Source organism: Anopheles coluzzii, chromosome 2 (assembly GCF_943734685.1).
Source record: "Anopheles coluzzii chromosome 2, AcolN3, whole genome shotgun sequence".
Classification (NCBI taxonomy): domain Eukaryota; kingdom Metazoa; phylum Arthropoda; class Insecta; order Diptera; family Culicidae; genus Anopheles; species Anopheles coluzzii.
In genome coordinates, this window is record NC_064670.1 from 44322168 (window position 1) to 44348424 (window position 26257).

At 37.9% G+C, this 26257-nt stretch overlaps 1 protein-coding gene across 1 annotated transcript in view; it reads left to right on the forward strand.

Annotated features, from left to right (window-relative positions):
* Window positions 1–360: 360 nt before the first annotated feature.
* LOC120952022 (leucine-rich repeat and immunoglobulin-like domain-containing nogo receptor-interacting protein 1) overlaps window positions 361–26257 on the forward strand; it is a 63310-nt gene continuing 37413 nt past the window's right edge. Inside the window, exons 1-2 of the mRNA XM_040371087.2 lie at window positions 361–856; window positions 3841–4229. The gene's annotated coding sequence lies outside the window, so the exon portion shown is untranslated. The remainder of the gene's footprint in view (window positions 857–3840; window positions 4230–26257) is intronic.

Below are 26257 nucleotides of genomic sequence, written 5' to 3' on the forward strand. Positions count from 1 at the left end.
ATTCAACACATTCTTCATTGCAAACTATTAAAGTTGCGACGACCAAAGAGTACTGAATCAAACAATCGAATTAAGGTTCAATTATCTTATCAATGTCACTACTACTGTATGTGATGCTCGCGGACACTCACTTCCAATCGTGTCTTTGGAGTTCAAACCACCCACTCACAGCATGCTTCGTTCACTGCATAATTGCAAGCAGCTATTTCCAAAAAGCTCCGAAATAACGACCGAACGAACAATACAATCTTCGTGCTGTTGTCGTGGTTTGCTTTCGTAGCTGGTGTGGCTGCTCGGGACCTGAATCATTCGTTTCGTTATCGGTATTCTGTCGACTTCCTCAGTCAGCTGGTAGAAATAGTCCACGTTGAACGATATGCTGTAGGTCCTCGTCTAACCGGTGAGAAGCCACGCGCCAGTTAGTGTGTGAACGTTCCGAATGTCGGACGGATTTACGTTCACAGTTTCCCGGATATACGCTCGCCCGATTTCACAGTGTTTGCGTAATTGTACAACGAGTGCCTACCTACCGGTTGGGCAATTGTGTTGCCAAATCTGTTTGGAGGAGTGTATGTGAAATACGTATCTAAGTGAGTGCATTCAATCAGTCTTCGAGGGTGTACGCATCCTTCCTGAAAGTGATAAAGCTATGTGTGTTGTATTGCATCACACTGCTACCGTGTCTGGTCACGGACAATTGATCGTTTAGTGCCTCTCTTGACACATTGATATTTTCCGAAACTCTAAACATACGCTTGCCCACTTGTCAGGCCACCATCTGACTTCTTCATCTTCACCCCGGAATCAGCAATAAGGCTTCCAGTGTCTTCAAAACAAATTTTTCAAACCAACATTGGTAAGGAAAATAGATCGTATACTGGGTCCAAGCTATCCGTGGATGGCAGAATGTGAAATGGGACTCATAAATGCTTGCAGAACCTCTGTGTGGGTAATTTTTACACTGTACTACACTAGTCCAACGGTCTCAAATGGATTTCGAAACATTCTTATCCAGAAACAAATTGCAGCAATTAAAAGCCGGAACCAAAACGTTTTAAGATAAGCAAAACATACATCGAGGATTGCTCCCTGCGCAAAAGTTAAGCAACACAGGTCAATGAGAATATCTTGTACTGATAGAGACTAGTGTTAAATGAGCATCCGCAGATATACCACAGCAGATTTGACGGAAAACATTCTCAGAAACAGTGTCACCGGGGTCGTTTAGTCCTAGGCAACGCTTATTCAGCAGCTACCTCAACGCGGTATTTAATCAGAATCGGTTTTATCAGAATGGTTGCTTTTTTTAAGCTGGTATGCATCATGCATTCCGAAGTTATTTTTCGGACGGATTATTATATTTGATTAGTTTTGTATATGACCGTAAGGTATCTTCCGGTTTGCACGTGAATGTTTGATATTCTCTTCAATCTGCTGCGACAGAGAGAAAACAAATGTTTTCAGTCTATTGTACCACTTCCAGTTATCCTCGTGTTTTACTCCTCATATCAATATCGATTGCACTTAGCGTCCTTCGCAATGATGGTCTGGTGATGTTTATTTATTTAGCACACATTCACACATACACACTTATGACACAAAAGACTAGTGGACGTGTGACAGATGCAGTCCATTGTTTGTATAAGTTTTATTGTATCTTTTCTCTCAATCTGCAATCACAACTCACTAGCAGCGTGTGTTAGACGTTATATGATATGGAAGCAAAACATATTTAAGTGTTTTTCCTACCCCTAAAGGAAACAAAAACGGAATTTACATCTTCTTCTCACAAAACGTGAACAGGGGTTAATGCGTGCAAGTTATTTGGCAAACCAAAGCAACGTGTTCTGCAGATCGTGCCCTGAACGTTTTCAGTGATAGCCTCGAACACTATAAACTAAGGTGAACACGTCCTATGCAAAAAAAATACTCCCAAACAAGCACGAAAAACAATCAAGCTACTCCCGTAGATGCGCTACTCGGTCTATTGATGCAGAAAGTAAAGAACACACTACACTGAACCAACGCAACAACCACTATTCATGCTAACAGAGAGGTTAAATCTGCATCGATAGCTCACCTCTAGATCAGATGTGCTTGTGCGTTTGAACATGCGATCGCACCAAACGGGCAGTTGAAACAATAGAAACAGTATACCAAGGGCATGAACACCGGGAATGCTGTCAAACCACCGATAACAGCGTTTTCGGGGAGACTTTGTTGGCAACCTTAATGGGATGCTGCTTGGTATGTGTGTGCCATATTTGCGATAAAAAATACTCCTCAACCCAACGAGTCGAATACCGGCGTGATTGGGGAACAGGGAACACTCTATTCAACAAACTTTTAAAATTGTTTTCCTTCTTTTTTTACTTTGTTTCATTGGTGTGGCCACTGGTGTTGGTTGCTGCGGTTCTGATCGTTCAAGCGTATATGCTCGTTGTGGCATTTTTCCCCGTTTTACATTCCTTTATTCCATCCTTTTCAACTATGTCCGTATCCTGCTCCCATGTTTAATTTCCTGCTTTAACGTAGTTATAGAGGTTTTGGCTGGATAGTAACAGTTTCACCTGCATTTGCCCGCGGAGCTTCAGACGGTGACAGCGCCGTTGGGTCTAAAGAGTGTCCTGCTAAAAACATTACGGTTGTTGGTTATCCTCATCGCTTTTTTCAGCATGTTTCCTCTATGCAAGGGATACAAAAAAGTGCCACATAAAATAAAACCATCCACCAAGCACGTTCACACCTTGCCAACACAAGGAAATACAAACACATCAACCGCAAAGAGACAATGTAGGCGAGTAATAGCAGCGAGTAGAATGCACACATCGTGCACTATGTTCAACGAACTGGACAGCATCCGGCATACGTTGAGAAAGGTTTTCACCCGTGTTTCGAATGTATGTCACACGGTGGACAGTGTGGTGTGCTGTGTTGAAATCGCTTCATCCTAGTAGAGTTTGGTGTGCACAAAGTACTAAACTTCACACACCACTACAAATGTGACCGAATACTGTCGCAGTTTGACCAGGGTGGTTTTTGGTCGTCGTTTTGCTAAAGGTGATAATTCACCCCGATATGCCGGTATCGTTATCTGGCCTGCATCTTTTTTTTCTTTTCAATGCACTGCAGCACACACATCGTCTTTATTAGCGTGCAAACTGTTATAAAAAAAACGCAAAAAGCAACTACAAATTGAAGATAAGAGAGAACCAATGCAAAATATTGTATACCTTTCTCGTCCTGTATTTTTTTCCGATGATGTTCATTTGGTGTTTGTTTTTGTACAATTAGCCTTTTAACTAAAAAAATGCTCTATGTCCGTATACTTTGCACTCATTTAGTGCAATACTTCGCACTCGTTTAAACGAAAAACTCATGTAATCAAATCATATTGTGTAGAGTATTTTGTTTCCAAAAACTCATTTAAAAATCATTTTATCAACTCAATTGTTATGTGTCGCTATCAGCCAGAACCCGACGGGATGGAATGGTAAATTACTGTTCCCTTGGCAGCAAGTAATTTTGCTAGGTTGCTAGAAACGAAAAATATAGCTAATAGAAGTATTGCTTTCCTTAAGGTTGGTTTGTAAATGAACAGTTAAATGATTAATATAGTATGTTACTAGCGATAGTATTGCACAATGTAACGAAAGTTTTTAGATCCCATAGTTTTATTTCAATTTGGCAACGCTCTTGAAAAGCATTGTCGTATAGTATTCCAATGATATTTAAACTAAAATATTTTAAAGATATCAATGGTTTGCCAAATTTGTGAAACTGAGTATTAAACGATACACAACAGTGCAGTGAAGCTAATTGAATAATAAATCTTTGCAGCGAATCGCCTTGCATCGATAGTGAAAGTGACACTCTCTCAACTTATGTGAAAATGAGTTATTTTCAACCCATCAGTGTGCTCTTGCTGTGAAGTGAATCTGTCGTATTTTCGACACTGTTGTCAACGACTATAGAACCTTGTGATCCGGCGAAACCAAGTCGGATGCAGTTTCCGTCGGTGGCTCTAGTGGCGAACTAAAAATTGTAAGCATACAGTGGCGTTGAATAATTTATGCAATTACAGCTCCCATCAGGTGCAGATGCAGCATCATTCCTGCATCAGACCACCGCTTTACGCTTCATTCGACGGCCATCATTTCTACACGAGCGTTGCGTGTATTTTCTAAGGCACTAGCACGAAAATACACACACAAGGGACACAGATACTGGTAAGCACTGAGTAGCACTGTAAGACTTTAAACAGGGAATATATCCCTTTATGCTTTGTATCGAGGTTTCTGACAACAAAGAATACAATCACTTCTTTTAACAGCAAAATCTATTCATGTGTTGGTTGCTGATCATTCACTTGTTATAGTTGTATAGTAAAGCCCAGCAATGCAATAATTACACTTTTATCCATAATCTCATTAATGCAATGCTTGCAAATTTCAGCACATTTGACCATATAGGAAATCGTGGGGCAAAATGGTTAGGTAGAATGAAATGGTTATATGTATTTTTTTGATTTTTCATAAATTACATTCTACTTCCAAATATTTTTTTTTGCTTGAATCAGATGTTTAAGCTTCGATTGCCGTCGAAACATCAGTGCAAAGTGATTTATTCAATGGAATAAAGATCAAAATCTTTAACAGTGTAATTTTATCCCACCTTCTCCTATGTGTGTGCTAAAAACACATTTTAATGTCAGTGGTTGAGTCATACAGTCATGTTTAATCCACTGCAGCACATGTAGCGAGCATTACGGCCTAACTACACGAGTTGCCAACATTAGCCTAGCTCTTCCTGCATAGATGGAGTGAAAGGCTGCGAATAAATTGAATCCGTCGTACAACCAATTGCAATCAATTATTAAATGCGTAAATAATTAAAGCTGACCTCAAATCGCCTGTGTACATAGTTACAGACAGAATGATGCGATCCTAATACAGTATAACTATAAAGTTGATGATGTAGAGAGACAAAAGTTTATACCAACCGTAGACAACATGAACATTTGTAAACATTTTTACTTTTATTCTCCAAAGAAGCCTAGTTTAAGCATTATTCCCGTATTTTACAATTAGGAATATCAATTTTTGATAATTATTTAAAATGATAACTTTCGCTTGCTTAATTATTCTTGCTTAATAAAAATCTAAAAATGCATGCAAGATGTACGATGAATTCAGGAATTCAAAATACTTCTGTCGTGCTTATCATTGATAACAACAATCATTACGACCGGACCTTTTGAGCATAAACAAATAGTTCTTTTTCAAACAATTGAACAACGAAAATAACGCAATCATTCATAGCTGGAATTTTAATCGATGAAAGCATATGTCCTTTCTTATGATAAGTCTCTTGTTTCAATGAAATAATTCAAGCTTTGCTGGTTCAAATGAACAAATCTATCAACAAAATCTAATTAAACTTTTCATCATTGTTTACATTTTAATATTACCGGAAAGCACTCAAAAAATAATAAAAAAGTAACAAATGAAAGGTCGATTTTCAAATAACCATGTACTAAAGTGGCAAGTTTTCAAGCTTCTAACACCAGTAAGCAAAACTGTTCAGGGCATTGAGAAATAATTTTCTTCCTCTTATTGTGCCTATTTGCCCGCAGTTTCTTGCTTTCACTAAGTTAATTCAAAGACGTGACCGTAAATATTATTATCGTCCTATACTGTAAGCGGGAAACTCGTGAAAATCGTGAGTCAATCTGTATGTTCCAAGGTGCATGAAAGTAGCTGTGCGTAAGAAAAATCAAGTCAATAACGTTAACCTGACATAATACATTGACACAGTTTTTTGTTTTTTTTTTTGCTATTTTCAACCTCCAACACTTCCATTTCACGATGTGTTTCAACACTACTTCACAAAGATATTGCATTAAATTGCTAGATTATAAATCAGTGTTGTGAAGTTTGACAAAGTAATCAAAATCATCATGACTGAATCATTTCTCGGTAACAATGCTTATACTTGTGTTTAACATCTTGTGATTTTTGACAATTACAAATCATTTTAAAAAATGCAAATAGAGATTGCTAATAAACATACTTATACATTTCGTTTCGTGTTGTGTGTTACTCTAATAAACAATCTGTTGTCATTTCTTCTTCACTGACGACCGTTTTGCATCGATTTGGTCAAATTGCACAAGTTTAAAGTACTTGATTCCCATTTTTATCTATATGATACTTAAGCCAAGGGCCAAAAATATGTGCAGATACAATTTTCAAACACGCAAGCCGTTTCTAATTTGTTTTACAAAATGACAAAATTCACAGAAATCTTTTTTGCTACTCCTTTGAAACGGTAATCTCACTATTGCGATAATTTTACTACAACGTTTTTTCTGTTTTTGTAGGTGTATGCTTCACAAAGTGGAATAAATGGAATTTTCTTATCATTCCTCTGCTCCGAGAATTGGAACCCCGGAAAGAAGCTTGCATGTTGCGAAAAAGAAAAAAAACTGATCGTTTGCATCGTGCAAATTCTTTTTCGTGTTATCTTTTTTCTTTTCTTTTTTTTTTGTGCAAGACCAAAAGCCAAAAAGGGCACACCGTTTTTTCTTCAATTTGCTCAGTTTTTTGCAATGATTGGCTGAAAATTATTCAGCATACAGACTTATTAAGCTGTGTTTCCATCTCTTTCTCTTTCGATCCTTAGCACTAACTAAACCAGGTATGATGACAAGGGAGATTTTCGGCTTTTTTATCATTCAGCCATAATGAACACCTTATCCCCAAATTGACGGCTGCCTAATTCCACTGCCTGATTAAATATTTAAAATATTTCTCGACCCTCCAACGATGCTTTTTGATTCTGCACCGGCACCAATCACCGCTTGATTTGAGAATTCTATAGGATTTTCAAGGTTAACAAGGATGGATCGTGTTCAAGACATTACATGTTTAACAGGTAGACTTCCAGATTTGTTTCCCGTTGCATCCCGTAGTTTTTTTTTTTTTTGTTTTCGTGTGCTGTTCACTTTTTCTAATAGTATTTTATATTCTAATAACTCCAACAGTATCCTACCTCTATGGAATACCGTTTTTTTACCTTCACGTAATATCGCCAGCGCTTGAGAAAGGCTGTTTACCTTCCCCGTGTCCAATACTGAAATAATAACCGTCAAGTATTTCCTGCTTTTTCCTTTTTTTCTCTATTACTCTTTCCTACCTGGTACCCTGTAGATGGTATCAGGGCAAATTAATTACTGTAAAACGGTCTCGGTATCTTGCATGGTCGAGCACGTTATCCGTTCTTCCGGTTCTTTGGTTAAGGACAACATACCGGGACATGACCTTTATTTATTACCGGTCCTTTAGATGATACACGAAAATGTATCAACCGTAGTCCTATCCGGTAACTTGAAAAAGCCATGCAATGATTTTGATACGGAAAAGCAATCTTATCGTAATTCTGGATTAGGCGATTTTCATATCTGAATCGAGGTTTGGGTTCAGTTTTGTTAATTCGTAAATCTTTAATAGTTCCATAGAAATGAAATTGTAAACAATAATACAAAATTTTCGGCCCACTTATTCGCTGAATAAAATTCAATTTTTAGTTGCTATGTACTTCTGAAAGACCTACGAATTAGATTAAGATTTGACCAAGATCGACGCGAAGGTATTATATAATACCTAATATAATACCTTCGCGATAAGAGCGAAATGGTTTGATCCTCATTCCCTTCGTCCGTAGCAAAATGATCGTTATTATCAAGATCTATTAAGGAGAACAAGTCGATGCAAAGCCCGTAGCTAGGTTGCCATTTTGAACTCGCTTTTGACAGTTTCATGGAAATGTGTTTACAAAAAACACAAGTGGAAAAGAGGACAAATTTACTATAAGGAAGATTAAATTGGATAGATTTCGTGCGGTCAATTACTTCCGGATAATCAAGGAGAAGTAATTGCAATCTATTGTGTATTCAGAAACATTGATAACCTTTTTTATTGTTTGCCATTCCGTGACCACGAATCACTACCGTTTAATAGGCATAAAAAAGCACATTATATGTTCCAACTGGGTAAAAGAAATCATATTTACTTTATATTAAACACTGATAGTCAAATGCAACATCCAATCGGCACACATTGCTACAATATGCAAACCGTCCTTTGCTTATAACACGGCGACGAATGATAAAAGAGATCCTTGGATTGTATCAGCCGTGTAATTTTCTAGTTGGTTTCTAATTTTGATAATATTCTAATTGGAAATGAATGCAAAATGCTGAACAAAACTCTTATTCACTCCATAGCAACGGCAATCGCTAGACATAAACAATGTTCAATTTAACTGTCAACATTTTCCCATGGCTTTCTGTCATTTTACTCTAAACGCATCGACCTGTTCTCTTTCAAAGACCTTGGTTATTATAGTGAAATCTCTACGGTGAATCTTCAAGGGATCGTCAACTTAGAGAGATATTCATGTTGAGGAAAAGTAATGAAAGTGTGGCTGTGAAGTATCCAAGAAACCACGGGAAAAACAAGGCAAGCATTGACCAATCTTTTATGAACTGTCACCCAAAAATTCATCTTAGGGGCCGTCCATAAATTACGTAACGCTGAAATTGGGATTTTTCGACCCCCTCCCCCCTATCGTAACAAAACGTAACGTTGGAGGAGACCCCCCTTCCAAAATTACGTAACGCATGATCGAACACCCCCCCCCCCCCCCCTTAATTTGGTTTTGCATCAACAAATACAAAAAATATGGGTTTATATTTTTTTATTTGATTCCTTTATACAGTATGCAGAATTGTTTTAATTAATGTTTAATTAAAATTAATGTTTAATTAATGAATGGAAAGTTAGATAAAAAATTTATAATTAAAGAAACGCATAATATATATGTTGAGCATTTTTAGACATCTTGCCAGATTGGCTTCAATTGTTCAGTAATGTTTATGATGGGAATACTATCTGTTTCGATTACATTGGCATCTCCTTCATTCCATATGGCATCTTCATTATGTATGTGTATTACTTCTTTAAACCTATCATCATTCTTTTGTTCTGAAGTAAGGTTTTTTTCCCTTCTCCTTGGCTAGCATGCATTCTCAAATGCTCGTTTAGCAAAACATGTGATGCAAAATATATTTCACATTTTTTACAAATTCGGTTTTGTATAATCTTTGGTATTTTATAAATGTCAAGTTCGTATTCCCTATCAAAAGATATAAAGAAATAAAAGTGCAAAACTTACCCAGGTGGGCGATCATTTGTCAGTGACCAGTGATAGGATTGTATCACGTTACGTAACAGAATGTGAACCCCCCCTCTCCCCTATGTAACAAACCGTAACGCTACAGGGAACCCCCTCCCCCCCTTTGAGCGTTACGTAATTTATGGACGCCCCCTTACCACGCGGCCACATGAGGTGAAATACACAGCGAAATGATCGGTGAATACAATCATTATCAACTAAGTTTTATATTTGATGTGTTGTATTGGTTTTAGTAATAAAACGTTTCAAATCAACAACACAACATTTAAAAAAAACATCCAACCAAACCAAGTAACTAAAAATAAATTGGTTTCATAAATTTTTCAAGTGCTCACCCAAGTGCAAGACAATTCGTTGTATAAAAAGCAAAAGAAAATAATAATTTAGGCAACCTACTTTATCTCGGTCAACATTTTTTAAGAAAACAAAATATTTGAAGTAATTTGTTTTATGCTATTGTCAATTTTCTGTGATTTAAAATTCACGCAGCGTTTTCAATTCCTCTTATTGCCGCTTTTAGGCCGTATAGTTCATTTGCTATGTCTTCGTCAATAACGCTGTAACCTTCCACGTTAGATACAAAAAATGTATTACGGTTTCTAGATAAGTGGTTACAAAATGGCATGCACATACAAAATAATGCGGTTTTTCAAAAAGTACTAAAATCCTGAACACGCCGCAACGCCAAGTACAGGGCGTTCTGTTCTTTGTGCGGTAATGCAGGTGAACGATTTTTGCATGGCACACCGTGCAGCGCCGTGCGCTTCAAACATGTTTTATTGCATTTTTTCACATTTAATTTAAATTTAAAATGATAAATGATAAAATGATATAATGATAAAATGAGGTTAAATGATAAGTCGTAAATTTTCACAACATGTTGAATTAGGTTTGGAGAAAAAATTTAAAATATTCAAAAGTATACATTTTTAAATAAATAACAAAGTTGAAAAATGTTGTTTTTGGAGCGATTTTTTCAGTTTGTAGTAAAAAAGATGCTAGAACAAGAAAGAAATATTTTTGTTTTATTTTTCATTAAAAGTAAATAAAATGTCCTTTCCAACGATATATTATTCATCCTCCTACTATACATATTTACACCTAATTTCATTATGTAAAAAAGGACAAAATTTGAGGGGAAAAGTAAAGTTTGGAAAGAATTTTCAGCTTTTAACAGTCATAACTTATGAAGTCTAAATGACAGAGTTATAATATTAAAGTTTTTTTTCTAAACTAATTGCTTAGATTACAAAGCACGATATTTTTTTATACGATAACTTTATTTTGACTTCCAACCGCCCTTGCCCCACTGTGCACAGCATGATAGTTATTGCAACGTTTGGGGTCACAGTCTGTTCGGGGCTTGGACCAATGACGAGCATGTTGTTAAGTCGTACGAGTTGACAGCAGTACCACTAGACCAGCCCACGAACATAAACTACCTCTCAAATTAATCTTGAATTATTTTCTATTGTTTCTCTGCTACCCAACAATAGTATTAATGCTTTGCACTATGCCATTCTTTGTGATTACTACAAATAGTGATACGACCAACTAGGCCCTTCTTACGAAAAATAAAATAAACTAATGTGTTCCTGAGAACATTTAATTGAATTTGAACATTTGCATCAACCGAATTTTGATTTAAAAAAAGATCAACTCACAGAAGCCGTAGCAATTTTCCGGAAATCAACCTTTTACGAAAAGGCATCTTATCTTTCCATCATATCGTATCTTATCTTTCCACCAAAAAGTAGTTTTCGAAGATCTATTAATATCTCGAAAATCTTTTTGAGACAAAGAATATGTTGGTGTTACCATCAATTACAAGGATTTTATCTAGTTATAATACAAGTAGTTTTTTTCATATTATCACGTATTATATCCTAAATGATCAGAGGTTTGGGAAAATACTAGGACATACAAATATCACACACATTACCATACTAAACAACATATACAATCCACCGGTCAGCACCAGTATCGTCAACATGATGCTCTTAATGCCTGATCTACCGCAACAGCACGTACATCGAAATCCAGCTCCATACGGAAGTCACGTACTACCATCACCATCAACAGCTCTTAAAATGCTTTATGCTCCATACACAAGAAGACCAAAATACGGCTTCAAACGAATTTGTGCAGTGGATCACAATTATTTATATGGTATTTTAATACTTTTTTGCTATCTATACTATCCATCTACTTCACGCTTGAAATAGTCTTCAGACAGACCTCTCTGACCATTGAGACACGCGCGCGTAAAATAGGCTTTGCTACTAGTGGGTCGCACAGAAATCGGACGAACCAATTACTCTATAGGATTTACTGAATAGGATTTTATTAGACCCGAACAAACCTAAAGGGGTTGAGATATTTCGTTTATTGACTCGAAATTTCCATCCTATCTTCATCCCGTTCGCTTCGAGGTGAAGCTGGCAAGCAGGCATAAGGCCAAGATGGATCAACAGTTATGTGAGATATGATGATAACAATACGACAAAGTTCGAATCAATGTGAATAAGAAGGAATATAATGAAATCGTCAATTTACGAGCATCAATAGATGAGATGCCAATTATTTGGAATATTATATTTATACCAGTGACTAAGGAATCACTGCATTAGACTCCTCTTCTGTATCTGATGACAGAGAATCTGCATCATAACTGGGAATCTCGTACTTATGGTCGAGACCACCGGTGTGGTAGTGTGTTTCACCAATATATCAAATTTACTGACTTTTTCTATTTACAGGGATTTCAAAATCCTTCAACAATAACCCATCATCACATAAACCAAAACCCGGGTGTGATGGTGGTTTTCTATGATGATCGATGAGTTTTCACTTCTTTGTAATGGAATCCTCACCCTTATACTCTCAAACGTAGTTTAATACATGAACCACAAAGTCCATCCCCACGCAGCAACATCATCTTTCTCCTCTATCTCGATGACGTAAAGTAATTTTCGCCAATATTTCCAATAATCTGACTTTTTTTTTTGAGCCTATCATTTTCCGGTTCCCCTCTCACTATTGTTCATTTCTCTCTTTATCACACTATAATATATTCTCAGTGAATTTGAAGCGAGAGAGAAATGTCTAGCTCTCCCAAATTTCATGTAATCTCACAGTCATTGAATGTTGAATAGGAACACGTGAGACCTGCTGTGTGTTTTTATCGAAACTGACGTGAAGCCTTACCCTATGAACATTATGGCCAGAATACGAAGTGATAGTATAAAACAGAACGCAAACAAACATACTCACTTGCTCACTTTGCTTGTTCTTTTTTATCAATCCTCTGAAGGTTGAACTTTTTGCTGCCTACACTTACGAGACCGAAACGGCAAGCAATGTGTTTGCGATTTATTGACACAAATTGGTTGGCATCGTTAACTGGGCGATGAAAGAAGGCTGGAGTATGAGTAAGGTGTATTGGTGTGAGGTATTTTATTGATACTTCCGTTGATAATTTCATTTCATGACCACAAACCATCGGTCATGATATCGGTCGAAAGGTTAAAGGTTCTTCGCGTGTGAAGGAAGGTGGATGGAAGTGGATTGAAACCGATATCTATTCAATTTATTTACTGTATCGAAAATCAACTGTTGATTTGTAGTGCCGCTTAAGCATGATATATTGAATCGTTTTAGATAAATACTATTCATCTTATTTTTTTATTTCGTTTCAAACTCCGATTTTGCGTCCTTGCACGTACAAAGGAATTGATTCTAGGATTACGTTCAAGCGTCGAACATCTTTTTAAGGTGATGAGATATATTTGTGGTTGCTGCCATGATCTAAGTCTCGAAGATTTTTTGATTCATAAACAGCCATTTGGTCATGATCATTATGCTTGTTAGTCCATTGCTTATTGAATGTTGTCGAAGAATTTTCTGGTAACCGGCATATCGAACCTTAATTTAAAAAGAATGGCCCTTGTATATTTTAAGCCAGAAAGCAGAAATTTTCAGCCTGTCAGTCCAGCAATATTATTCATCCAGGTTCTATTCATGTTACAGCTACTGTCAGTCTTATTGAATTTCAGAAAATGTATTCAAACAAAGATGGATTTTAAAATTGTTTTGTTTTCTGTTTAAAATTAGTTATACATTCTAAAATATTGATTCAAACATAGTTTAACCTTTGTTGATACAATATGCATTCTTCAGCAAAAAAACATCATTATTAATGCAATAATCCAGGATGAAAGTCTGAAGCTAGTTTTGTGTATGGTACAGGCTGGTATCGAAACTCCATGTTAAACAGCTGGCTAGTACCGTAAAAGCCCCCAATGTCGAACTATATTTAAAAAGATAAATTTCATTCGACTTGTACAAAAGAATCACCAATGATTTCAAGCATTTTTTTCAATTGAACACAGTGAAGAGCAAAAAATGCAAAACTTTCAATAATGTTTTGTTTCTTTCAATGCTATTTTGATCGTCGTAGATGCGTGGCGGCGCGTGGTGGTGTAGAAAAAGAAAGGAAGATAAACAACACGTTTTGGTTGTGCAATGAAGAAATGGTTGAACAAAAAGAGAACAGCAAAGAATGTGAACATCGAAAAGCAATTGAAATTAAAAATGGCATTTCAATAATTGGAACCACGGTTGCAGACCAAAACCACCAACTGTAATTGATGGAAGACCACAGGCGGGATAGGGCAAAGATGTTAAAGACATGAACAAAAATAAGTGAGAAAAACAACATACTTTTAATGGTTGCAGACGTTTGTGGGTGCTTTCTTTTGTGTCTCAAAACGTTGCACCAATTTCTCACCGGAAGCCATCAACTGATGATTATGAGCTCGGCAACGTTACGGATGATTGAACACACTCACATACAAGCACACGAGTGCCAGACGGTGCGATATGGGAAACCACTGGAAAACACTCGTACCTGTGCAACGCTAACATCGGAGTGCTTCTTTACCGAATTTTGTGTCGCACACAAACATAAATCCTTCCTCAGTGCACTTAGAGTTGAACCATGGCACGTTTTATTGCATCGTCATATGTGGTGAAGAAAACGAACATTTCGTATTGAACAACAAAACTGATAAAAATGTCACCCAAAGGGAATCGAAACTGCCATTGACAGTCGGTACCTAATGCTAGCTAAGAAAAGTGTCAATTCTTTGCACTGGGATTCAAAGAGTTCAATTTCTTCCAAACTCTAGTCGTTCGAACTGTGGTTTGAAGGTGATTTTAATTCAACTTTCTTTCACGCACATAACAAGATTTCACAATTTTACCATCAATTTCTAGCTACCTCCCCCTTTCCTGTTCCCTATCCCACCCCGTGGTATAAAACCCAAGTCAAGTCGCAGTAAGCGAGGTGCTATTTCATGGTTTAACCCAATAGGCACTACTTCAGGTTTTGCTCGCTACCACAACTATAAAAGGACCATGTGACGCTGAGTTAACCGGAAATCAGAAGTAACAAACATAACATTGACCAAGCTTCCGTTATTATAACGCACATAAACCAACTCAATCAACCCTTCGATTATGAACGAAGAAGTCAGCTGTAAAAGCAAGCGACCCTGGGGCGGCGAGTGGCTATCGGCACAGCTTGGTTATGCTGTTTGTGTACACGTGTTTGGTTTCTTAAAAAAAAGAAGATGTGGGTGATATGTGGTTTAGAAAGTGGTCGTAGCTCATACCACATTGAATTCGACAACAAGACGAACGCTTTCTTTGTTATTTGCCCGTAACGTGCTGCAGTTGTAACAGCGAGCGGCCTTTGTGCATGGAAGAGTGGAAGAGCTTATTGACTAATCTAATATTATTACGAATACCACTAATGTAACACCTTATTTTATTATTTAAACGGTATACCGTTATGATTCAAACAACGGACAGCTTCAAACTCTAGACATTTAGGAAGCTTTTATTTAATTTCGCTTTTAAATTTTCAGACGCTTGGCATGATACATTAGAATCAATTAATAATATGTCTGACATCTAGTTGGCCCTGATTATGATAAATACATACATTACGTCGTTCAGATCACGACCGGAGGCATTCATATCAGTTTTGCTAAAAGCCACCGCCAGTGTTATTTCCTCTATAATTTCTACAAATCTGATCCAGATTGAAGTACATCGGAATTTATGGTAGAGGTACACTGGTGGACATTAAAATAGGAAAAAATTTTTTTTGTGTTTTTTTGCATACACTAGGTGTGTCATCGCCAACAGTTCGAGGCGTACTGAATTTTTAATAGCCGAATTTTGCCTTTTATACTCTCATTTTTGGTGCGCTACTTATCTGAGTTTTGAGTGCCGGCAGCGTTTTGCAGCAGTATAAAAGGAGGGCCAAACCGTGTTGCGCTTCATTCTTCCATCAGTGGTCAAGGTGAAAGGTTGCTATTTAAAAATTCCACAAAATCATCATGGGTCGCGGAAAGCACTGCACACCAGAGGAGCGAAAACACATTCAGGGGCTGTATCGTGAGAACGTGCCAATCAAGACAATCTGCAAGGCGTTCGGCCGTTCGCGGACGTTTGTTGACAACGCCATTCGTAGCGAGGCTACGGGTAAATCGACAGGTCGTCCGCGAAAAACAACGGCCGACGTTGACGCGCGGATTGTTGAGATGATCAGGGCGGATCCTTTCAAAACTTGCACTCGTATCAAGCAGGAGCTTGGTTTGCAAGTTTCGGCGAAAACGGTGTCTCGCCGTTTACACGCCGCTGGGTTCTGTGCCCGGAGACCGAGGAAGGTTCGTAAGCTGCAGCCGCACCACGTAGAAGCGCGCATTCGGTTTGCCGAAGAACATTTAGCTGCATCCATCTTTTGGTGGAGCAAAATCATTTTTTCTTATGAGTCCAGAATCAATCTGGATGGTTCGGACGGTATTAAATACGTCTGGCGCTTTCCTAATCAGGCGTATCATCCGAAAAATACGATAAAAACCCTTAGTCACGGAGGCGGCCACCTAATGGTGTGGGGTTGCTTCTCCTGGCACGGCACGGGTCCTTTGTTCCGTATCAACGGGACACTGAACTCGGAAGGGTATAGAAAAATACTTAGTCGTGAGATGTTGCCATACGCCCGACAACAATTCGGAGACGAAGAGCATTACATCTTTCAGCATGATAACGACTCTAAGCACACATCGCGAACAGTTAAATGTTATTTGGCAAACCAGGATGTGCAAGTTCTACCGTGGCCTGCGTTGAGTCCTGACCTCAACCCGATTGAAAATCTGTGGTCAACTCTCAAGCGTCAGCTTAAGAACCAGCCTGCACGTTCAGCCGATGATCTATGGACACGCTGCAAGTTTATGTGGGAACGCATAGACAGAAGCGAATGCCGTAATCTCATCGGCGATATGGCCAAACGCTGTCAGGAAGTGATAGCGAATAACGGTCACCAGATTGACCGTTAGAATGTGTTTTCGCTCAGTGGAACACCGCAACACCTCCTCCCAACAACCACTTAAACAGTCCTTTTCAGGGCTACCAAATATTTCTGACAAGAACTATGTCTTTCGGTCACAGAAAAAAGTTCCTATTTTTATGTCCACCAGTGTAGTTATCAACCTGAAAATTACTGTGTTTCATCAAACTATGCGATGATTTTTATTAAAAACACGTATTTCATTCGCTCCGGGATTCGAACCAGAATGTTTTCATCTTCTTTTTCTTTACACAACAACCGCTGGCAGTCAAGGTCTGCCTGTACCACAAGTGGGCTCGGCTTTCAGTGACTTATTTATTACCATAGCTGGATAGTCAGTCCTACGTATGGGGGAACGTTTCATTCGAGACTTAAACCAATGACGGGCATTTTGTTAAGTCGTACGAGTTGACGACTGTACCATCAGACCGGTTTAACAAGAGTATTAGCAAGTTGGGCCAAGCTAGATTTTTTCACAAGTTTCGATTTCCGAATAACAGTAGTAAGTAGTGCTTAATTGCAAAAAATATACTGTGATAATAATAAGAACAAAGATACAGTGGTAATAATAAAACAACGATAGTTGAAGAGAGATGTGACAAATACTTTAATGACCGTACGGGAATGATCGTTGAATCGCGTAGCAATACTTTAGTTCAACACATCTATAAGTACAAGAAACAAAATCGCACGTATAGAATCGTTGTTCTGCCGGTCCAGGAAGACCCTGACCCTTAGAATTGGATATCCAGACCTTAGCCGATTAAATTTGATTAAACTTTTTCGGCGGAACGATTTCTGGTTCAAAACTCCTGTCAAAATCACCGTCTCTCATGGCCACGGAAACTTGAACAGAGTTCGTTGAATCTTTTTCGTGCAATTTTTGCCATCCACGGCAGGCTGGATGGCACGAATCTATGCTTTTAATCTATTGACAGGTGCAAAGAAAAATGTGTATTTTGGTATTTCAACTTATTTTTGGGATCCCTGTGCGTGGGAGAACATTCGTTTAAAGGTATTTAGTGATTTCCATACGGTAAAAACAAGTGTTTATGAGTATACTTTCATAAAATCGCCATTTTCTAATCCACAGAAGAATCGTGTCATGGAAACGCAAAACGGTTCACGAATCTTTTTTTGACGGTGGAAGGGGAAAGATTCGCCATCAATCAAACAATCGTCCGTGGAAAGTTATCTAATGAGTTAGAAAATATCCCGTACCAAAAGTGTCTCAAGTGTCCGTAATTGGGAGCAATACGGTACTAGAGCAATGAGAAACCGACTTTACTATATAATACCTGTCACAGCACCAGCAAAAGCAATAGCAAAAACTTGTTTACAGAAATGAATGGTATGCTGCTAGTTTTGCCAGACTACTACATAGAAATGAAAAAAACAACTAAAGTAGTTTGTATAAATTATTCCTTCTTCACGTTTCTCATGTTTATATAGCCTGTTTATATCCTTCAGCAGCAATGGAGGCGCCCAGTGGTTAGTGCATCGTCGCATATCTGTCTCGTCTATCTCTGTCATGCATTTCGCATGGTCAGAGGCCATTATACTAAATTTCACTTTCTTCACCTCATTTTTCATGATTGTATATCCGAGGCAATCTGAGCACGCAACCAGCGACTAGGTAGGAAATGCTACCAGTCGCCAGTTCTCTAATCCATTGTGTGCCTTTTTTATGACACACCTTAACAAAAACAAACAAGTCAATGACATAAGATAGGTTTGGACACCTCAGTTATCATGGTCGATCTTCGAATTTTTGAAGATTGGGAAAAGGGTAAGGTTTCGATACGTAACGCGATGGGGCAACAGTCATTGCGGGAAGAAAGGACACATATACACCTAGCGTAGGAAAAACAAACTGTTTAAACAGTCATCGAACGAAAGACCGCTTTTTTACTACACAGTGGATACAACTTTATTCGTTAAAAAGCGATTGTTCCGAAGTTTAATAATGTTAAGACTATCAACGAAGTTGCTTTCGCAACACTTACTCTTTTGCTAAACACGGAGACAAGTGCGTGATTGTTTAGCATCTCCAAAATAAAAGCTACATCTCATTGACAGCTTCTAAAACGTTTATGTTTTGTTCACGTTTGATTGACTGCAGGTGAAAGAAGAAGCCTGTTTATAATACCATGTTACATATTCAAGAGTTGTGTACTTTCACTCAGCACTTCTACAGTTACATAGAAAATTTAACAAAATCTTGCGAAAGGGACGTGGTATAGTATGATTAGGATGAACAAATCATGAGATTTTCTCTACCTCTTGCTCTTTTTAACAAAACAAAAAAACACTGTGAACGAGGTAGGGAAAAAACAATGTAAATTAGCCCCAGAAACAGTGCGCAATTTCACCGGATATAAACGAAATTCTCAACAAACACTGGACAAAGTTGACCGTTGCTGGTGTTGCTTGCATGATTTGGGTTAATTCTGATCTCCAGTTTTTTTCAACCCAAATCTTTTTTTTTCTCTCATCAACTCTTTACTCTTCCAAAGATGGCTATTCTTCTTGAGGAAGTATCTTTCTTGTCTCTTGCCATTCATTGAGCAAAAGTTAGGAGTTTGAAAAGCAAGAATAAAAACCCCTCAGCAAACGAAATGAACATGGTCACCCTGGCCGTGGTTAAAGCAGAGAAGTGAAAAGATGGTGCTTGTTTTGTTGAAGGTTTTTCATGATTTTACCTTAACTGGATCTTGTTCGAAGGCACTCACAACAGTGACGGGACTGCATAGAGGTCAAGTAGGAAATGGGTATAAATATTAATGAAGTACAAGAATGTTGAGAAAATAGTAGAACGGTTGAGACTGAATAAGGTTTTCTGTACAGGTCATCTCTGTTGTTGCTCCTTTTTTACTTTTAATTCTTCCTTGAGCAGATTTTGTTGGTTGCTGAATAGTGATAGCTACTATTGTTGTCTAGTTTATTGTAGTAAAGTTATCTACATTTTTTTGAGTTAGAAATTGTTAGGCAAATTTTATATTTTTGTAATATTTAGCTCAGTCCATGGACGGTTTCTTTAAAAAAAATTATCAGAGCACTGTATTTGTTACACTGAAAGAAAATCTTACCCAACCATTTTCAGGAATTTAAAGACAATTCCTAACTTATCGCTTGAACTAAATTTGTTTCGTACCAAAGTGAAGTCAGAAAAGATTTTCAACCCCCGGAAGGAAGCGATTAATAGAATCAATCATTGCAAATGTTTCCATCGGTAAAACCGTCATCATACTCCCCTAGGAGTAATTCGGAGCCAATACCGCAATTGAGAATGGAGGTGTTGGAATTGAGCTGGGGGAACGGAATTCAAAGCAATAAAATCATCATCATTCCGTTCTTCAAACGAAGAGTGACGACAGAACAGAAATGGAAATCAAGAGAAATGCAAAAGCGAACGCGCTTAACGCTTAATGGTCTATAGGAAAATGTTTTCGAAGGGAGCCTCAAAGCCGAGAAAATGCTTCAGAAGCACTATGACTTGTTTGCTTCCGCATGGCTAACTTCAACGCAAACGCGAAAAGATTCTTCGACTACGAGGAGACCAAGTGAAGTTGTTAGCTTTAGCAATGGTCACAGGTTTCACCGAGGGAATAAATTATGCCCCACTCAATCCGGAGCATGTCAGGTCGTAATATAATTGAGCTTAATAGCCCTCTTGAGCATTCGATAAACGGGGTTTAGACTACGAATGTTATAGTTAGTATATATTGAGTAATCAACATTCAGATTGATGCTTTGTTTCACAGATTTGCGTGTTTGAAAATCTTGTTGAACTGCAATGGTTAAACTGCAATGGCACTACTGTTGATGATAGGCATTTTATTTTATGGTTTATATTAATTTCCAACGCAGTAATGGTAAATATTAAATCCTAGAAGTAATCATTATCAATGATTAAATCTATTTTAATTTTAATCTGTTTCTGGATTAATAGAAAGATATGTTCAGATTTAATTGAAAATATAAAATATTCTTATGTGAAATAGATATTTGAATTGTAATGTGAACTCATGCTCGCAAAGAAATTGTTTTATTTTGACTTTTTTGTTTGCAACCTAATAATACCTGTTCTGAATGCCTTGAAAAAGCCATTTCTCACACTCTCCAGCAGCTAGTTATTATTGTATTTGTTAAATAGTTTCTGAAACAGTTTGCCTCTTTTTTCACTGTGTACTTTTTATAAACATTCTAATGTTGGTTGCTGTCTCACGAAAGGACTAACAGTTCTTCCTTAAAATGTTCTATGTTTTTTTAGCACATGATTATATGACCTTTTGACACGCTAGAGTGATTACAAAAGGGAAACAACTATCAAAATACAGGCGTTTGGCGAAGCATTTAGAGCAAAACGGACGAAGCAAAACAGGAGTTTCACAAACACTTTGAAAGAATTTTACAAAAAAGGCAATGCGTTTAACGCAATGTCACGCAGCAATAAATCAAAACATCATCCTTTCTTTCATTCTTAACACCAAAAAGAAAGCAAAAACCGGACAAAATGCTGTGAAATGAGCGCAAAAAGGGATAAAAAGGATTTATCTGGCGTTTAGTGCTGCTTCGTATCACAACGAGTTCCAGCATCGATTCCATGAAATCTTCTTTAAGAACCCACTCATCCCCTTGCCGTCCCTTATTTCTTTATTGCACAAGGCAAGGGGTAAGTTTAGAGACACCCAAACTAGTGGTGGTTCGTATAGCTTTTGTGTGATAGTGTGTGCTTGTGTATGTGCGTCAGTATATCAAAGTCTTTGCAGTACCTTTTTCCACTTGAAACCCTTTTTTTTGGTCCCGAATACGGTTGCGGCAAATGACCCTTTTCTTTTGTGCTTTATTACATTCGCTCAGTTTCACACGAAGCTTAGAGAAAGATAAGTGACGTGTCACCCTTCAAGCATTACAATTAGCACAGCTTTCTTGGAAGCTTAGAGCTGTGCACTTTATCAAGCACATTGCATTTTAGACTTATATACAAAACATCCAGATTACACAAAATATTAAGAAAATATGTCTCAATATTTTGCTGCATGCACAACAATCAAATTAGTTTTCATACGTAAACTACGTAATCATGCAAATAAACAAAATAAAAAGTAAAGCATCACTTCAAAGCAATTTACCGTCTATAACGTCGTTTCTACGAAAGTGATTGGTTACCTCACTCCTCCGTTGCAAGTGTTGTTTTTATATAGAATACCGTAAACAGTCACGCTACGGGAAATAAGAAAAGGTATCACTTCTTGGATCCAGAATGTTGGAAATTAAAAAAAAATAAGAAGACCATAAAAGTCTGACTACAAACAGCATCATTCAGCACTTCGATCACTGCAGCTAGTGGTTTCGCTACAGCTAGCAAACACCATGGAACAATCAACAAAGTAACGGTTTCGCTTATCAACTTTGGAACATTCACTTGATAATGTATCCCTACAACAAAGTAGCATGATTAAACGGTTTCATCATGCTTTGTACTGATTGTGAGACGCTTCAGTCTGTGAAAATTGTGAAAGACTCCATTGATGTAACAGGGTCAGTGCGTAAGTACAAGAGATTTATTTACCTGCTAGCACACCGCTGTAGCTGATTTTGTCACTTCAGTGCTTTGTAAGAAGAGAAAAGAAACGAAAACACCCACCAACTTGTATCAAGCATATCAAGTAACGTTCCAAACCGTTTCATCCTGTTCAATGTAAAGGGCCTGTTTCTAAGAAGAGCTCACAAACAACTTGATTTGATTTCACGATGATCCTGATATGGAAAGGTGGGATGATTTCAACTCGATCAAAACCAACCGACGCAAACATGATAATGATTTTTCGGCGGAAAGGATTAGTCAACATGTAGCGACTGTGGTCTCTCGCTTGAGGCTCTGATTGCAACATGATGTAGATTGAAAATTGTTGAGAACGCTATAACCCAACAAACCCTTTCAGAGCCAAGACAGACGTTAAAAGTCTATTCGTTGATTTTAAATTTAAAACAGTGATATAAGACTCAAAGGTTTCCAGTGAGATCAAAGTTTTTTTTAGAATTGATACCGTACCAATAAAAGCATAATATCTCGATGAAAAGGTACTAAAGCTTCCTCCCTTAATTATGCAACACTCATTAGTGAAAAAGCTGATAAATTTACTTATGAATACGTTTATCATCAAAAACGTCTTAATTTTTCATGAGCTTAACAAATGTGTCTTTTTGTATATTTTTCGTTAAACAACCATCGTCCAATAAAATTTTCTTAACCGGTATTCATCTTTAGTCATCAATGATCACATTGGGGGTCAATCACAGGTTCCTGTGGTACATTCGTTCGACTACAACTCATACGACTTAACAACATACTCCTCATTCAAAGTTAAAGCCTCATATGAATAGGACCCTTGCACCTATGCGTATAACTGATTACTATGACATAAAGTCTCTTATAGTCAAACCCATTAGCGATACAGGCTGGCCTTGACTGACAAGAGCTGTTGCGCCAAAGAAGAAGCAGAATTAACTTTCGTACAATAAATGTTGACAATACGACAAAATGTAATCATTTTCCAAAAAAGTAATACATAATAAATTTTAACATTAAAAATTACATTTTTTTCATGCAAAAGTTTATGTCGTTCCAAGAATCCCATGAACACAGATTGTGTTGAGGTATAGGGAAATACACGACAAAACATAACGATGGACGTCAGCATGCTTCACTGAACATCATTCCAGCATGTCTTCATTTAGATCCGCCTCCTATATCCCTATCCCTCGCTTTGGAGCAGCAGATGTACAACTACATCGTACACGATTCTTACGCGCGAATAATACCCATTTGTTTGTTACCTAACCTCTTCATGAGATCATCCCTAAACTAGCTCTGGGGACTACCACCAGCTGCACAAATCTTCACAGATTGTTAATCCCGGATCAAACTTGTCACATTTACGCTTCCTTGACACGTCGCTTCCTGCCTTTCACGATGAACGCTCTCACGTACAAGCATCATTCAGGCGGGCGGGCGAGTAATTGATGGTTCTATGTTATAGTTTAGTGTTGGCTCATGCTGTTTGCAGTGCCGCGAAAGATTGAAGCTACCATTTCAACATGACCCGAAGCCATACCCAGGATGAACCAAACGAGATCAAATACATGAAACGTTCAGGCTGAGCGGATAAGGAAAGGGAAAATACACCACAACAGCACTAAAACCAACCACTACGTCCTCCGGGCCATTGCACCATGGCAACCATTCTCGTGAAGAAGAAAAATAAAATAGCTTATTCATGGCATTGCGATGACTATGCTCTCTCGCTTCGCTGAAACAAGAACTTCCGAAAGAGCGGATCGTAATAATAGAAATTCATGTGTCCTGAAAATCCTCCATGAAGAAGACTGCTTTTTGCAACTGCATGTGACTTGGTGCATCTGTGGGCAGTTATCCCGTTACTTCACGGGGCATGAGTTGTGCACTGCCTTAAAGCTTGATGATTTACGATCTCTGAAGACAGATCCGTTCTGTATCCTGTCGTTTAGCTTTCTCTACGCCACCAGGATATCGTTATGTGTTTCTATGGAAAGGAAAAACAAACAAGTTATAGTGTGGCGGTTGCATATAAGATAAAGGAGTAAGAATTAGACAAAGAAAAACTACTTAAAAAAGGCAAATAAATAGTGCATATCCATAAAGAGAATATTTCACTTACTATTTCCTTACCCTTTCACACCCTGCAGTCGATGATAAAAGGAAAAGTCCTTTTTAGATCCGCATGGATCAATTTCTTGCCCACTTAATCCTAAGAAGGTTCAGTCACTTCCGACAGTTCGAGAAAATATTGTTCAGTTCCTGCAGAGCAGCAACTGGTAATATTGCATTATGCATTCAATAAGACTGCATGCAACCGTTCTGTTATCTAGAACATACCACTATGCGTGAATGTAAGCAATGAATGAAAATGGAAAAAATAAAATGGACGTTTAATTCTTCATCGAGCATTATTGTTCAGTTTCACAACAATCATACGTTCTTCAACTTTTGCGTTGAGTTTACTTCTCTAAATGAAACGCTGCTACTGGAAACACAAAAATCAAACATCCGTCTAGCGACAAATGTTTCAAAAACGGATGAATAATTCAGATAATAATAGTTTATGATAAAATCTCACACGCTAATATGAATACTGTTTTCTGAGGTTATTAAAGCTCATTATTAAAAGAACGGTAAGGTTCATCTAAATAATCTAAATATGCATTCATTCAAACATTCATCCATCACAAGCATACAAGCGATGTACTACATATAGCACGTAGACAAACAAGACGGATTATGATAGGATGCAAAATTGCTGTTCCCAACAATGTTGGTTGGTTCTCAGACATTTTTCTTAAGGGTAGTCACACATTTAAGCCAAAAATCAAATATGGCTTTCAGGAAATTCCAGTCCGATGCAGCTAATAAATCCAGAATCGGAATATCAGTACATTTTCCCAGTCTTTCGACCTCTTGGAAAAGTTTTCTAATGTAAGCTATTGAATTTCGAAAGTCCCTGTACGTATAATCCTTTAGCTGACTGACTTAAGGGCAAATTTTCCTGATATTCCTACGTCGCCGAACTAAAGCAGTACCCAACGGGATAAGGAACTAAAAAGGAACCAATTTTTTTCATCTTTGCATATATGTTACTAAATTGTAAGCCGTTTTTGTCGCATCTACCCTTCTTTGGGAATCTATCAAGCGGAAAATGACTTTGGTTAACTGTTAATGCAGCCTAATTCAGAAACATGGCTTTAATATATGTGGTGTGGTAGATGATCGTTTTTATTTTTTTTTGTTAAACAATTCAAGGGAAATTAGTGCGTGGTGTCGTTTTTATTTTCAGAGACCATTGTGAAACTTTTTAGATACAATGATTCACAATCATACGACTTAAGTTATAGGATATACATATTTGGCTACCTCGTGGGTAGACCACTTTTTTATTTGGATTCCCAAGATGTCACAAAATACAATTTTTTACAATGTTTTTTATCACGGGTTACGCAGTTACGGGAGCACGTCCACTAGCGGATGAGAACGAAAAGAGAAGAGAACGCGTGGTGGGAACGACGGCTTTTATAATCTTTTAACGGGAAATAGTTTAGTCTGGCTAAGTTGGTAACTATTGCTCGAATTAGGGTGCTCGAATAAGGTTGCTCGAATTAGGGTGCTTGAATTAGGGTGTTCGAATTAGAGTGCCCGATATTTTGAATTGACGGTTGACGTCAGCTCCGGACTGTGGTGAGGCTATAACGTGGTCGCCACAGTGCTCCCCTGCTAGACTGGAGTTACCGGTAACGAACGGGGATGATGACACGTCGCTGTGAACGCGTAACTCCGGTCGAGAAGTCGTTCGGAGGTGACGGCTCTGTCGGTGGTGGTGAAGCTGGTGGTGGTGGCGCTGATGGTGGTGAAGCTGGTGGTGGTAGCGCTGGTGGTGGTGGCGTATACTCTGCTGCAGATGGTGGCGTAAGCTGTGTCACTGGCTCGGGTTGCTGGAGTGAGTAGCATGGTTTCAGGCGGTCAATAGAGATGTTAGTTGCCCTCTC